At 35.5% G+C, this 17,633-nt stretch overlaps 1 protein-coding gene across 1 annotated transcript in view; it reads left to right on the top strand.

Annotated features, from left to right (window-relative positions):
• Positions 1–9,367: 9,367 nt before the first annotated feature.
• Positions 9,368–17,633, top strand: part of spz3 (Spaetzle domain-containing protein 3) — a 37,679-nt gene continuing 29,413 nt past the window's right edge. The window contains exon 1 of the mRNA XM_074105316.1: positions 9,368–9,642. The gene's annotated coding sequence lies outside the window, so the exon portion shown is untranslated. The remainder of the gene's footprint in view (positions 9,643–17,633) is intronic.

The raw sequence follows: 17,633 nt of genomic DNA, 5'->3' as shown, positions 1-17,633 counted from the left end.
TGGCCTCCGAGCCTCCATTTTAATTAGTCTACTACTGTTAAAAAATGGCGTGACATGAGCTCTGTGGGGAATGGGAAAACAAAATCTAGCACAGGCGTTTTGGAGTCTCTGTATCTGCACTTTAGAACGCGATAGCAAGCACTCTCCGATTACCGTGTCCGCATAGTTGAGCTTTGAGAGGATAAGCGAGTCACAAAGCTTAATACGTATGTCTGTGCTTAAGTAATCACGAATCCTGTATAAGACCTTAAAACGGTAAAAACAATTACGGACACATTCCAGGACGTGACTCTCAAACAACAGTCCCTCATTAAAAATAACCCCCAAGTTTCTGGCCTGGGATACACGAGCAATGCTATCGTTGAAAATACAGACCTGAGGATCACAAGATACAGTGCTTGCTATTTGGTGCCTTGTACTTACCGAGCACCAAAAACTTAGATTTGAGATTTTTTGTAGTATATTGTAATTTGGTTTGAATTTCCCTGAGACAGACTCGTGTTGCTTTAGACATCAGATTCAACTTTCAATACCCTTATTTTTAAGTACTTTAATCAATATATTATAACGCAATTAACTGAGTGGTTTGATAAATTACACAGTATCATACTATTAAATAAATAATAATAAATATCACGGGACAATTCACACCAATTGACCTAGTCCCAAAGTAAGCTTAGCAAAGCTTGTGTTATGGGTACTAAGCAACGGATAAATATAATTATATAGAGAGTTACATACTTAAATACATATTAAACACCCAAGACCCGAGAACATGTTTGTTCGAAGAACGTATTTTTCATACAAATATCTTTCCCGACGCGGGAATCGAACCCGGGACCTCAAGCTTCGTAGTCAGGTTCTCTTACCACTAGGCCATCTGGTCGTCTAAACTATTAAAGTATAATAATACGAGGAAATAGGCGAACTATTAGCAAACAACAATCATAAAGCTAGCATTACATCTGCGACACTACCGCATACAGCCTAGTTAATTTAGGTAGTAATAAATTCCTGTATAGGCTTGACCAGTGAACGTGTAACCCCGCCTTGGAAGGAGCTATTGTTAAGGCCGAGTAGAGTGAATAAAACCTCTTTAATATATTTATTTAGTTATACTTATCTAACTGTAAAAGAGATATTGACATTCATGTTGTTTGGCAACGAGTGCTTTACTCATATGATAGTTAACTGATCAAAATGATAATGAACTAGGTGTAGTTCGAAACGCGGCAATGTTTGTAACATAAATATATTGTTAGGTATGCAAAAAAAGATGGACTGGTTATCCTTGCTAATATTACTAACGCAAAAGTAACGCTGTCTGTCTATCCATCTGTCTGTTATTTCTACACATTTAGACGGCGGAACCGAATTTGATTAAATTTGGTAAGGATATAGTTTGATACCCTGAAAAGAACATAGCATAGTTTTACCTACAAAAATCACATAGTTTCCGCGGTAATAGCGATAAACAAATTCTGCAATGGGAATCAAGACAAATTTCAGTGATCAGATTTGTAAAGGATAGTGAGTCTTTATATTATTTTTTTAGATTTAGATTATAGCCGTACGGAAAAAAAAATCAGAGAGGTAAAAAACTTGTTAATTAGAATTGTAATAAGACATCTCATTTTTCAGTCAGACCCTCAATCTCTTACGATCTAGTTTCTTACCCCCGACGCAAAAAGAAAGGTGTTATAAGTTAGTGACAAAGTCGGGGGTTTTCCATTTTTTTGTGTAAGCATAGCATAACCAGCAAAAAGTTCAATATCTCAAAAACTGCTAAACCTTTTTTGATGAAACATGTCTAAGAACTATTGCTAGAAATCCTGGTTTCAAATAAAAAAACCGCATTCAAATCGGTCCACCCGCTTAAGAGCTACGGTGCCACAGACAGACAGACACACAGACATACAGACGCACATAGCGGTCAAACTTATAACACCCCTCTTTTTGCGTCGGGGTTAAAAAGAGCTGTTTGCGGCCTACTTAAGAATAAATGCTTGATTTTGATTTATTAAATCAATGGATATATAATCAGCCCCTTAATAGTAACGACCAATATACTCAAGACAACATGACACATTGCTGTCGCGAAGTTTTATCTGCTTATTACAAGACAATAATAATTTTATTACCATAACGCAAATAACAACCGGATACGCAAAAAGGTATTTAAATAAGTATGAATTTAATTACGCCGGGGGCTAAAACTTATCATTGAAACCGAGAAACCAAATAAATTTTTAATATGTTAGAAACTATAATGATTTAGAATTAGAATTGAACGGGAACAGACGATTTTATTTCGATCTATGGACTTTACCTTACTTATAATCGTTATTTGAGCCTTTATTTTTTAATCCCCGACGCAAAAATACGGGTGTTGCTATGTGTGTCTGTCGGTCTGTCTGTGGCACCGTAGCTCTTAAACGGGTGGACCGATTTGAATGCGGTTTTTTTATTGGAAAGCAGATTTTTAGGGCAATTGTTCATAGACATGTTTTATCAAAATTAGTTCAGCCGTTTTTGAGATATTGAACTTTGAAGTGACAAAGTCGGGGGTTTTCCAACTTTTTTTGGTTAGGTTATAACATATAATTATTATAAATCATGTATTAACGATAGTTTAATAAATAGTAAATTTAGAGGTTTCTGAGAAAGTTAGGCTGACGCGTGAAACTAAAATTTATTTGTTTGTTTCACATCTTGCTAGTTAACTTTGATCCACATCTTACAACCTTCTTTCTCCTCAAACTTATAACACCCCTCTTTTTGTGTTCTTGTTCTTGTGGATTCTTCGTCGGATTGAATTGGATTTTGGTATAGGTACAATATTATGTAAGTAAAATAACAACGCAAGTACAGCAAGTAAAACATATTGTATTAAAAATGTCATTTATTATTATATTTATAGTTTTTTTAACACAAACTTATTCATTAGAATATCTGCCCCAATCAGGGATCAAACCCGAGGCTGACGAACTGCAGTTTAATAAGAAAAATAATGAATTATTCAACTTTTCAACAAATATTTGAGATCTTGAGACACGCAGTATATTGTATTTTCTACTGGCATAGTTTATAAATAGTTGGTTGATGACGAAGTTGGTACACTGATTCGATACACCTGGCCAAGGTATTTACAAATCACTTAGTAGGTAAATACTTCAGAGCAATTAAAGTACAGTATAACTTATTTATAGATTAGTTATTTTCACTACAAAGACACATAGCAACATTGAGTCATAGTTTGTGGCATTGACAATACATTTTTTTAAAACATGCGTTCTTAGCAAGCTTTATGATATTTTATGTCTGTCAGTTCGGTATTCCTTATATATAGGCAGTAACCACTGTGCTATTAATCATTGTTAAACTGAGCAATTACATACACATAGTACTTCAAAATGACAAATTGCTTAAATATTATTAATAGTTTAGTTGCTCTTGCAACGCTGTTCGTGTAATACCCACCTGAGAGTAATTACTACAACCAGTGAGTTGATTATAAATGACAAGACGAGCGAGCATTACTGAGCTTTGACGAGTTCCATTGGTCATCTACGGTCTTCTTCATCAGGTCCAGTTTACCAAATGATACTTTCTGAATGTAAATGCTTACTTAATGCTAAAAATGCCAAAATCGCCCTATAAAACTTGAGGTTTGCCCTCGATTTCCCTAGGATCCCATCATCAGATCTTGACTTGGTGACAATGGGACCACCTCAGAAGAATACTCTTTAGAATAAAAAAAGAATTTTGAAAATCGGTCCACAATTGACTGAGTAATCGGTGAACATACATTTTTGAAGTCGGTTAAAAATGACGAAACAATTCTAACTATTGTACGAGTTGGTCGAAGGTTTGATGCATTTATTACTTTATCTTACTTGACATAAGCTTTAATCGTTTTAATTTGGTGATTCATAATCTCAAACCGGCCTTTAATAACCTAACCAACAAAAAGTTGAAAAAACCCCGACTTTGTCACTTCAAAGTTCAATATTTCAAGAAAGGCTCAATCGATTTTAATAAAACATGTCTAACAACCATCGCTAGAAAACCTGCTTTCAAATAAAAAACCCTCATTCAAATCGGTCCACCTGTTTAAGAGCTACGGTGCCACAGACAGACAGACAGACACACATAGCGTTCAAACTTATTTGCGTCGAGGGTCAAAAACCTATTTATTGTTTTAGCAACAATACTTTGAAAGTTAATTCATTCGGTTAATAAGTTTCGACAAATCTTATTTTCAATTAATCAAAATCAAACCATTTTACTTCTTTTGTGTTACTTACTATTAATTACGAAGCAATTCAATTCAATAGTGTGCGTATAGTTCCCAATCCGCACTGGGTCCGGGTGGGAACTATAGCCCAAGCCCTCTTATTCTAAGAGAAAGCATCTACCCAGCAGTGGTACGTGTTAACTGCGATGATGATGATTATGATCCAATTAAAGACTGAATCAGAAGTTGACACGTCAACATACAAATCGTCACGATAAATTTAAAAATGTCTTACGTCACACGACCCCGGGGACACCGTTGGCTTGAGCCAATCAATGACCGCTATATTTCTAGAAAAAATACGTCCGTCTCAACACAGATCGGAACGCCGAGCAAAAACTCGAGTAATGTGGCGAAAACCCCAAGACGGAAGTGAGGAAATCCCGTGCTCCGCCATCACTTGAACGTAAAGGAAATTAATCATGGCATAATGACCGTAGTGAGATTTAATTAGGCTAATGTAACCATACAACCGCGAGTGCGTTCAGTCAGTTAACATTTGTTATACACATTAATCGATCTTTGGTCTCGTTTTAATTACTGAGCAATACCACCTTAAACTCTATTGGTGGATGTGATTGTGGGCAGGATTTGGAGGTTCCAAATTTTAATCTGATCCTCCCATCGTCTTTATTACAAGCTTTTATTTAGTTTCACCTGTCCCGTTGTATGTCTGTCTGTAATCAAATCTTGCAAGCTAAATTCGACCAAATTCTAGTAGTTAGATTCAGTTGAAATTTGGTATACCTACTTATGTAAATTGCGTGACAATACAATAATTTGGCAGTGACATCTTGATAGTCCGGCCAGGATCGTCTCCACAGGACTGAACTTTTCAACGGTTAATGGCATCGACTTGAAATTTGGTATACAAATGTAGTTTGGGTGACAATACAAGTACAGCCAACAAAAAGTACAGTCAGCAAAAAAAAAATGTTTTTTTTTTAACAAAAACTTATTTCTGGATATAAACCCTTCTTCAATGCTAGAGTGAATAAACTATTACCTACTGAACCAGTGAGATACACCCTTGGTCTCACCTGCTCTTTTAATCAAGTGAGATAGAGGTCAATCGCGGGTCAGTTTTACGTAAAAAAAAAGCAGACAGACCGACAGACCAAGTTCATCAACATCATCATCAGCCGGAAGACGTCCACTGCTGGACAAAGGCCTCCTCCTTAGAACGCCACAATGAACGACAATGGTCGCCACTCGAGGACTTTTCTCCCCCAACGGTTATCTGTTCTTCGAGCGATGTGGAACAAGACCAATTTACTTTCGCACAATTATATATTAGTGCGGATAATTAGCAAAAGAGCGTTCAATGGCCGCATCGACACACTTGTCTGGCAAACAATGAATTTTTATTTAAACTTGGGATTTTCCAGAGACGCATGAACGCACTAGCTCGCGGATGTTACTACTTGGACAGTTGTTAGGGCTGGCCAAATAGATACTATATACATCTAGACCGTGTTCTATATACAGCGAGAGTAGATAGACACGTCGAGTGGAAAATGGGTTTAATGCTCAAGTTTTACACACTGACTTTCACTTAAATCAAAGTCAGAGTCAAAATATCTTTATTAAATTTAAGCTTTACAAGCACTTACGAATGTCAAAAAAAAGGGTTCGCCAATGCGGATCGGAATTATTTTCAAATATCCCTGTCCATGATATAATCATTAACTTTATAATACGCTTTAGATATTAATGTCTTCTTGACAATAGATCTGAATTTTGTATCCGTTTCATTTGTAATATTTTTTGGAATTTTATTATAAAAACGTAAGCATATCACACTGACGCGTTTCGAACTCAACCAGAGCTCATCTTCAGAGTGACACAACCGTACACCATGCTACCAGTTGTTAGACTAACGAACCACAACCACCGTTTTAATTTGTCACTGTAACTCCCCAAGTACCCACATACGTTTTATGAAACAAAACAAAACTACCCACAAATTATTAGTAAATTTTTTAACCGTCCTTCAAAACTACCTTGATTTTTATTTATTTACTGTCAAGGCATGTTTTATTAACTACCATTGCTGAAATTAGATCCAAGCCGTAGCAAGGGAGATGAAACTAAATTTACCTGCTCATTAATAATAGACCCCATACCTACTGTTGTATCTAATTATCTCCATGCATTCTAAAACATTGAGACGAAACCCCTTGCCACAATAATGTAACACTTCATACGAATCTGAGCCCGATAAAGAATGAAATAATAAATAAATATAAATAATAAATATTAAATGATAAATGATATTGTAACGGATAACTCACGTCTTAAACCGAGTTTAGATCGACATGTTTCGGGCTATTTCGTAGCCCTTCTTCTCAGGAGCACGCGACTCGGCGGCTGCCGCAGCACGCACACCCAAAATAATAAAAAATATTATTATGGATACGTACGAGAGTGAGAGAAACGGTACGATACGATATTCGATTTTCGAATTTCCTAGTAGCCGCTCTATGGGTACGGTAAGCCCTGCACATTTAGTAGCAGTAATAAGGTAGGTAGGTAAACACTAAAAATAATTAATTGATTCGCAATAAAAATAAATACATATTACTTAGTAAAATTAGTTCAGCTCATTGTTCGGCTTAAATTGTATTGTCATTCTCTTATAACCTCTATTATGTCGCTATTCAGTGTCTATAGGTATTTATGTAATAACAATTATAGAATCAAACGTGACAATAGGCTGATGTGCGTCTTGCTTAGTATATTTAAGTATCAGAGTTATTTTTACAACGCTTGGCTTGGACTTAGAGTCAGGGGTTTAATAGTCGTATGTGAGAAAAATATAAAGTTGTTTATGGTGCGTGTGAATTGTATAAAGTCATGTAAGGTTATATTTTTGTGTGCAAGTTTATAGCAATGTGTTTACTAGAAGAATTAGTCATGTTTTGATTAATGGTTTAAAGGATCTAAGTTTACTTATAAGATTTTTAAAGGATCTTTAAAAGTTTAGTAGTGTTCTAGTCAATTTCCGTGAAAAGTTTGGCACAGTTTTGGAAGGAAGTCATCAATTCGGCCCGTTTGTATGTATATGTTAGTCTATACCAGCTTCTAAACATACTCGTACTGTACCATATTTCATAAGTGTATGTTTGTATGTCTGCTCGCGCATATCTCAATAAGTGAAATAAAATAAGTCGGTTTACAAAAAAAATATTTGGACTAAGGATAGTCCAATTTAGTGAACAGTGTAAGTTTCATCAAAATCAATTCAGTACTTCATGAGATAGAGGGTTGAGTGTATTCATTCGCTAAGTACGCCGTTGCGATTGGCTTGACGGCGTAGTTCAAAAACGTCATGTCAATACACGTTTCAGATAAAGAAATCATAAGAGCTTCTGTGACAGGCTAGTTGGCGCTAGTGTCGTAAGGTCAATTTGACATTTGACATGTGCGTCACGTTATTTGCGATTGATGAAATAACTAAATAAGGGCCGCCACATACATTCGGAATTGTCTTTCAGAATAAACGCAGTAAATTCATACGAATCTAATGGACCTACCACATACAAACAGTAGTTTTCCGTCCGAAGTTTTCCCCGATTCGGAATTCCGCATGGTGGCCTGTGCGTGCAGAATTGTGTGTGATGTATTTACGGATTTACGGAATTCCGAAACGGAATTCCGAGTGTATGTAGCGGCCCTAAGCCAATTGCAAGCAGGACTGTACGTCAAACAAACATCTCGATAGTAATTTCATCTGTCAAAATACCCTCATTGAGTACAGGCACCCGTACGAAAAAAATTATGCAGTAATTAGTTTCAAATACAACTAAAATTATAGGAAATGGAGAAATATAAAAATAATTTATAATAATCAATTGACTTCAAAATTGTAACTAAAAAAAATGTGAATCAAAAAAGTTTATCTTTTAAAACATCTAAAATATATAAATGTGCCAACTATTTTTTGAGGTCGTTGCAAGCCTTTGTAAAAAAATATAAGTAGGTGACTACTGTATAATATTTGCAGAGGCACTGGCCTCGAAAAATAGTTGAAATTCTTACGAGTAGGTACCTATTTAGATTTTTTTTTAATAATTTATCCTATTTTAGTTACACTATTTATTTTTTTGTCATGGCATCAACCTGTTGACGTTCCAATTAACGTACCTAAGAAAATGGGTAAATCGTATTTTCTAAGATTGAAATTTAAAACTATATTAAGCTGTAACTTCAGAGGATTTCAATAAACTAGTGAACTCTAACAAAGCTAGTTTATCTTACATTCGTTTCGTATCTTTTGATTCAAATAACTGGTCCAAAGTACCTAAAAATTATAGAAGGCTGAAATTTGGAACCAAGCCCGAATCACCAATAATGACAATCAGATCAGAACACAGACTACTAAGAGATACTTACGTACAGAACAACAACAACATTTAGATTTCTTTTGTTCGTAAGTATAGATTACCTCCAACAACGGATGTTTCAAATTTCTACGTGATGTGTATAGCTTCATCATACTTTTAAAAAAGCTCGTATCTCAAAATCGATTTTTTTTCTGTGTAAACTTTATGAACATTATTTTCACTGGGCCACTTTTGTTAACGTATTCATTTGAGATACGATTTTTTTTCAAATTAGTGACGATATGGAATAAATTCATTTTTCTCTCGAGTGCGAAACCGGAAATTTAAGCTAGTCATATATTTTCGTAAATAATACTTATAGAAAAACTCGCAAACATTTAGCTTTTGACGAAAACTAATTTCATAATATTATACATGAATCTTAATTACTCGAGGTCATCATATTTCAACTTAGGTGTTGCACATAATGTTTACATAAGTCCTAAACACGTTGCATTTCACTGACCATGTACTCGTATTCCACTCGGTTATTTCGAATGACACATACATTTTATCCGCTACAGTTTCCGTGTGCTGTACAGCGAACCATTGAAAATTATAAATACCAACCGGAACGCATAAATCATCGGAAGTTTATTAATAAAAGTACTCAATACTTCTGGCCAGCCAGTGACATATAGTGACACTACCAGGCCAACTCATGTCGCTGTTCAAGAGTAAAAGGACCGATTCGGACTCAGTGCCCGCGTGAACGGCTCTGCTCTCGCACGCGTAAACCTTAATCTAACCGTCAATTAAAAAAAATAAAAGCCCGCCAACACTAAAAGTAAAGTAACGAATTCGTAAATCGGAACGTGATTTTAAAAACTGTGGTTTCGTTGGAATCAATTTAATGGTGAACTTCATTTTGTTTCGTTGTTAGTATAAAGTAAACATTATCGTTAAGTTTTTAATACTGCGTGAAGGCGTTAACAAGGAGTACCTACGAGGACGATAAAGGTACTTTTTTTTTGTAATTAGGTTTTATCAACTTTTAACTTGTACTTAATCCCTGCTTGAACCACTCCCACGTTTATTTTTTTTTTACTGAGAATTGCAACTAAAAATCCAATAATTAGGTTTTATCAACTTTTAACTTGTACTTAATCCCTGCTTGAACCACTCCCACGTTTATTTTTTTTTTACTGGGAATTGCAACTAAAAATCCATTTTTTTTTGCAGTATCTTTACACTGTTAAATCAAAGCTTATTTTATACGATTAAAATCCTCGTAAACGTATTTTTGTCGGTCTGCATACGTTTATTGAGATTTATTCATCCAGCGGACGAATTGGAACAACCTTGAGGCTGTGTCGCCAATATTTACGCAAAGGCTCTTAGTTATGGTGAGACTTATTCAATGATATAACGCAACAACATAACATTCTTGTCTAGCTGCTCCGATTACTCTTACGGCTGGAATAGTTTTTAATTTCGACCGATTTTTTTATATTGTCAGATGAGAACCACCCACCTCTTTCTCCAGTAAACCTCATAGGATCGTACTTACAACGAATAATATTCTAAATGGTAATGGTCTTTGCTTCAATATTCTAACCAATATGTTTAAGAGTAGTATAAATATGTACTTAAACAAAGTTTTCGCTCCAACGAAGATATCAAAAGATAAAACTACCTTCACATTGTTATTTTCATGCTTTGATTTAGCAATTATCGTGACAAGAGGATCAAAACATAGGCTTAATAATTAAATCACATTGTTTTCTTCGCTTATTTTGCACTCCCGTTGGCGAAAATCGTACAAAAGCAAATTGTAAAACGTAAGGAGGCATCTGCCATTATTGTCACTTATGCGTTTACTGCGGACGTTGATTTAGAAGTTTACCTAAGAATTATATAGTCATTATTTTCATTACCCGTGTGGTGTCGGGTTACAATTACACCTCTCCATTTCTTTCGTGGATGTCGTAAGAGGCGACTGGCGATAATATAGGTTAAGTTATACCGTAGGCGACAGGCTAGCAACCTGTCACTATTATACCGTTTTTGTCAAACTTAAAACCTAAAATTGCTAAAAGTGGCTCCGAAATTGTAACGTTTTGTGTGCTCTGTCTATCCTATTTGGGAATACAAGCGTTGTGTTTGTGTGTGTTATTTTTCATTAGCATTACTCGTACAACCACCCAGCATCATACATAAGAGTGTTCTACAATAATAAAAGACTTCTCCCGTCGACCATACACATACTTCATCATCATCATCCCAGCCTATATACGTCCCACTGCTGGGCACAGGCCTCCTCTCAGAACAAGAGGGATACACATAGTTGTTTAGGTTTAAATTACTTGACTGTACCTACGTAGTTTCATTTTATTCCTTGTTCGAAAAGTTTGCCTTAAATTAAATGTTTAAACATAATTTTTTTTCTGATGATACTTACTTCATTGCTGCATTGTTTTTGAAGCCCTGTCATGTAAGTACTGAATTTCAAGTGAATCCGATCACTGGAAATGAATTAAAAATCACTTGCAAGATTAAAATCAAATAAATTTAAAATAGAAACACCCGCCAAGTACGAATCGAACTCGCGCAACGAGGTTCCGTACATTTCTAAATCATAGGAAAATCTATCCGCAATTTACAGCCGCTAACAGACAAATCACCAAGTTTAAACGTTTTCCCTAAGACCTACTTACGCTTGACCGGTTTTTTTAATATTTTTATTTGCAGTAAATTAGTCTATTATCGCTCTGAGTTTGATACTCGTATGTTAAAACGTTAAGGAGATATAACGAAAACGAAATAATATATCTTTTATGGGGTCCCTCAATTTTTAATTTACTTTTTTAATGTAGGGGTAATAGAAATACATACTGAGTATATTTCAGCTGTCTAACTATTAAGGTTCTCTAGATAGATAGGTACAGACTTGTGAGCAACAGGCAGACTGGCGGTTTTTCTCCCTTAGGGCATAGAACCCTTAATATTAAATATACCTACTTACGAAGATTTTTTTTAAAGTACGTGAGAGGAGGTAGCACAAATGGTGTTGGGGTGTTCCCGGATTATTACGCACCAGTCGTAGAAATAATTAATATAAACACTGTATCAACGCCTCGCCATTAGTATAAGTAAATAATGGATGCGTTGAGCACAAGAATCTGTCATTCTATTGTTGTTATATGATGCGATGACAACAGTGCAACGTTTCTGACTTGCGAGAAGACAAATTTTATTTTTGGATTTTGAATTCATAATGTATTAGCCTACAATAAATCGTAATCAAGTCTTTGTTTCATAATTAGCATACCTTTCTGGCTTTCTCTTAGATATATGATTTTTTATTGCTTAAAACGTGAACAATTGTGACAATATTTACGATATCAGATATATACTACATTTCCTATAATTTAGGTATAATTTATTTATTTATTGATAAAAACGTTTACATCACATTACAGTACTTAAAGACCAATTCATCATGAAACTTAAACTAACTATGAAAGATTATTGATTTAACGAATAAACACTAACAGATAACAAACAAATTATACTGGAACAGTAGAACATCTATCGTCCATCGCCTCACAATACCTCAAGCATTCAGTACAAATTGCCGCCCATCGCCACGCAAATAATAATAGAATTAGCACATTACATTCTAATGTTATTATTATTAATACACTGGTTTTATCTACCTTCAGTATTTTTAAGAAATATTCGTTGGACTTGAAGTTAAAGTATACCGTGAAGCTATACTTTACAAGACTAATTGTGCTGAAAAATCACTGATTCGATACAAATGCTAAGAATTTTATACGAATTAAATTTTTACTTTGTTTTTAATTTTGTACGGGAACCTCGAATATGTGCGAGTCTGATTTCCACTTAGCTGGTTTTTTTCTTCAGTGATGATTAAAATTATTTGTACCTACCTAGATTAAAGGAATAATATTTAATTCACTATAGCGTAACAGCTGGGTCCCCTTTGAGCAAGCCGACTCACGAGATACTCCTAGCCATTTTCGGTGTTGCCCTATCTCGGATCATGATGCCTCATACCCTAACCCGGCTATTGAAACGAATGAACGCAGGACCAAGTAAAAAGGTTGTCAAGGAGTTATGATGATAAAGATGATGACCTTACTCTCTATCGTTTGGTTTTTGACCCATATTTCCAATATAGCTAAAGTTCTGGAGCGACCCTAGGATAACAGTTACACGCCTATAGTGCAGCGCAGTATCATCATAGTGTGTATTTCTTTTATTTCTTGGAAAAACACCTGTGGTCACAGGGTGGAACGCGTATGATTAAATACGCGAACGTAACGTACGTACGTGATGTAACGAATTTGGTAATATCTCCAAACAAAAGTTCGTTTAGACTTGACCGGCGCAAGGACTTTACTGAAAAACAAAAATACAATTATAATTTTTTTATACTGCAGTGTCACCATGCTGCCACATTTTTTCATACTCCCGACCTTAAATCCGGCAATTAAGACCAGTTTAAGTATGTTAAAATGAACTTGTACCCTGTCGGCGATTTAGTAGTAAAATTGGACACTATCTCAACCTTACTTACAGTATGTTAAGGCGAAAATTGTACAGAGTATAATATTGTTGCCGGTTGTACACTTTGCTTTTCCGGGTAACCTTGTCAAGTCGTTGACACCTGTTTGGTATTGCCATTTTGTGAAATGTTGATCTTAATAACTGATATATTATGAGGAAAGCGAGGTAGAAAAGGCACTAATTGGATATCAAGTATGCAAGTATAAATGCCAACATACGAGGATCTTTTAAGTTCCGGCTTCAACTATCTTTTCCATAAAAATTTCAACTTGGTAACTAAGAGTCGTAAAGAGTACAAGCAAAGCAATACCTAAAAAGTTTAGTCAAAATACTATTTTTTCGATAAGTTATTGATGATGCCTGCGTAGGAACTATGGAGGCCTGTGCCCAGCAGTGGGACGTATATAGGCTGGGATGATGATGATTCCCTAAAAACGAATTAATGTTTATGACTAGTTTAAAAAAAAGTCTATAACGAATAATTATTGGAGTAGACACATTAACTTAAATATTAAGAAGTGTTCTATCAGTCAACATTATTAATTTTCATAAATTTTTTATGGAAGAATCGAGAAAAACTAACAAAAATGCAACGTTGCCAGCTCAGCAAATATTTATAAACGCTCTTAAACTGTACTATCTATTCAACCTAGATGTCATATTGTATTAGTTACTTCGTACTATAAAGTTTGTAGGTAACTTTTAGAGTTTAACAGTGGTAATAAAAGAAAACCATTTAGAATTTCACTACTGTAAAAAAACCTTTTTTGCCTTGAATTCAATACATAAATGTATATTAAGATGCTGTAAATGTTTTAGTTCTCACACATAAAAGCAGTCGAATCCATCAATAATTATGACGCAAGCGCAGCTACAGTGATTGACAGAAATGGGTCGGCTTAAAGATTTACCAATTTCAAATTTGGTCCGATAGTTGTTTATACGATTAAAATAAATAAATAAATACATATAAAGCTGGATGAACGGAAGACGCGGTTGCTAATAATTATTCGTCGTCTTATCTTCATCAGATAGAATCTGATAGAATATTATTATGTAGATATTCTGATGTCCGACGGTCAGAAATCTCATTTTAAATACCAAAGCGCATGTATTTTTGAATGACAAATTTGTATTAATATAATAAATGCTAATAAATTGAATGCTTGTTATGTGGAATTTTTACAAGTGAACTTTAAAAACTATCGATTTGTAAGACTTTTTAATTATGTTTCATGTCATGAGTGATAGGGATGTAGTTTCTGGATTTGATAGTATTAATTTAAAGCGTGTACTTATTTTTTTCATAAAAGTTGATTTTACACGAATAAAATACGTAAAGTCAACACAAATTTAATACGCATACGCATCAATACGATAGAAATCATGGGTCGGTGACAAACTTGTTTCGAAAGTTATTCTAAGTCCCTTCGCGTTTTGAAGTTTTAAAATGATATCCTTTTATTTTTATCCCGTTTTCTTAAAGCGGTTAAACCCTTGATTTTGCATACAAAATTCAATAAAAATCTTCCAATTATTACACAACCACGGTCACGGTTACATTCCAACGAACTGCTCGAATTGTAGTGACAAGGTCGACGGATTGTGGACGCACTGGTTTGAGTCCGAGTGCTAGCCGATTCACCTTACATTACATGTTATGATTTTGCAACACCTTAGCATCGTTTATAACCAATGAGACTTTGAGACTATAGTTACCTAACTAGTGCAATTTCAAGCTAAGTATTAAGAGACCCAGATCAGGTCTCCGCTCCGGTTAAAGGAGCGAAATTTTGGAATTCCTTCTGGATTTAGACTACTTTCTAATTTGACTGGCTCATTTTTAATGTATGTAGGTATGTACTTAGGTATGTTTGATGACATTTTGCTTCTTATTTTTAAGGTAAGACCGCTTACAAAATTCATCCCGCAAAATTTGTCCTGGAAGAAGGAAACCTCATTTCAACAAGGAGCTGTGAAATCAAATCAACCTAGCCACTTACGTTTGTGTTAACCATAATTTTACCTTTTATCTCTGCCACCAGTATTAGCAGAAATAAACAAACAGCATATGGCATCATGTCCTCATCAACCGGAAGACTTCCACTACTGAACGAAAGGCGCCCTCTATGAGTGGGGTTGCCATAATTCTTACGCTTGGCAGAGGGCTTACGAATCGTTGTATTACGCTGATAGTGTACGCAGAACACACTGCTGCCCGCCTTCTCGATTTTCCTTTAGTCGCCTTCTACGACACCCACTGGATGAGATGGGGGGAGCTATTACTGTCCTCACACCTCACGGCAATGGGGGTCAAAAATAATATATTGAAACTTCGTTACACAGTTTTAAAAAATACAACATCACTATAACTAAACTAACGGATAAACATAAATGTCTCCATTTTTTACATTTCCGCATTTACTTACACACTTAAAACGTTACTTCCCGCCTTAGAATTTTCTAGGTGTTTACTGTCATTAAGTTCTTAACTAACACTTGGTTAGTTTGTGTCAACACAGCAAAATGTTCTTACATCTAGGCGTAATTTAAATTATATTCTATCCATTGACACATATATTTATCTAAGTATCATATTATGTTAACATTGACATTTAAAAGTAATGAAGAATGATAGATTGGGGTTTGGAACCGGCTCGTTATGCTAAGCTTTTGTTGGCCGGCGAGATACCAGTACTGTTCTCGTAGATCATTAGATGAGTGAGGCAGAATTTGATCTTAATAAATTAATTTTTGTCTTATTACAATTCTACCATACTGTAATTATGACTAAAAGACTGGTTGACGCATTGTTAATTAAATAGGTAATAACTAATCTAATTAGTTTTACATTTGCGTACATCTGGGGGCACGGTAGTGCCCCCGCCAAGTCGAGCGCGAAGCAAACACTGCCGTACCATCCTTTACTGGAACCATTTCGCCGCATTTTCAGGCCCCTATTTGAGAACCTCTGGATAAGACCAGAACGCAGAAATTTTCGCCATCCAGTAAGCTATAATCACATACTTAAAATCCAAAATTTCCAATCTGTAGGTATGTCATTTAGTTCCGAAGTTAAGCGAAGCAAAGTTTCGCATTTATGACACTCACTCACTCACTCACACTCACTATAAAATATTTTTTCACGATATTTAATCTTCAGGCTAATCATGCCTGTGCGTTAAACAAACTAGGCAAGTTTTGTTTTAAGAACTATTTACACAGTTGCACGTCTTTGCAAGTAAAAGGCGGTAAACAAAACGATGTCAGACTAATTAGCACAGTACTATTCTCATTGTGTGGGAAAATCATTCTTAAAATATAGCTCAGAAAAAAGTGAGACATCAAGGAATAGTTTCATTGTCAGTTACGTATGCGGATTAAGCACATCTACCTGCGTAGTATAAATAAGACCTAGGTACTACGTTTTTTTTTACTTAGCTTGCAGTGTGTGCTGTTTGGTAAAAGCTTCCCCTTTTTTCTTCGTAACGTATGGCAGTTGTCTCACCGCCGGCGAGGAAACGATTGGCTATCGACTATTTTCTCGCTCAAGAAACGAACCAAAGATATAAGATCCTGTGTGAGTAAAAGTGACACATATATTAATAGTTGATCGCTGGCTGTTCACACTGCCGGCGAGAACTCGCTCTTACATCTTTTGTCGGAACGGCGAGAGCTATAAAACTCGATGCGCTGAGCTATAAACCTAGCTCAGCAATGTTAGCTTGGTGACCACCCCGCTACAGCGAGTGGTGCGAGTAATCGCCCGTCGCACTCGAATGGCTTGCAGCAGTTACAGCCGAGCGACAAAACTACACTCGCTTCTCGCTGCTCGCTCGCTCGTTTCTAGTTACTCGCTCTACTCGCTACTCTCGCTCATCGTTCGCGGTGGGACAAGTGCTTAAATGTGTATGTATAATTAATCTATCGATTTCCACTTGGAACATTACAGTTATACGGGTCTCGGTCCCAATCTATACCGTCGTATGTCCTAAAGTGCCGTACCAATTTTGTCCTAAACGCTCTTGACATATCGTTCATTAGTCATAAAGATTATAAGCCATAATGTTTCTTATGGCCTAAGAGTCATAAGCCATAATATTACATTACCTAATGCTCAAAATACCTAATTACTTTAGCCATAATATAACATGACCTAATGCCAAAATACCTAATTTGTGCTGTACTAGTATTATAACACAGAACATCTTATGTCCTAATGTAATGTTCGTTCTAATCATCATTTGCCATAACGCTTTTTTCTCTAAAACCGAAATTTTTAGGGTTGTTATAAAATAAACCTATCCTAACAAATACAGTCCTACAGAATGACCACTTCAAAATTTTTGAAATATTTACGGTTTCCGAAACAAAAACCGTTATGGCAAATGATGATTAGGACAAACATAACATTA

This window comes from Choristoneura fumiferana, chromosome 23 (assembly GCF_025370935.1).
Source record: "Choristoneura fumiferana chromosome 23, NRCan_CFum_1, whole genome shotgun sequence".
Taxonomy (NCBI): Eukaryota; Metazoa; Arthropoda; class Insecta; order Lepidoptera; family Tortricidae; genus Choristoneura; species Choristoneura fumiferana.
Note: the sequence above shows the minus strand (reverse complement) of the source record. Positions and strands in the feature narration are given on the sequence as shown.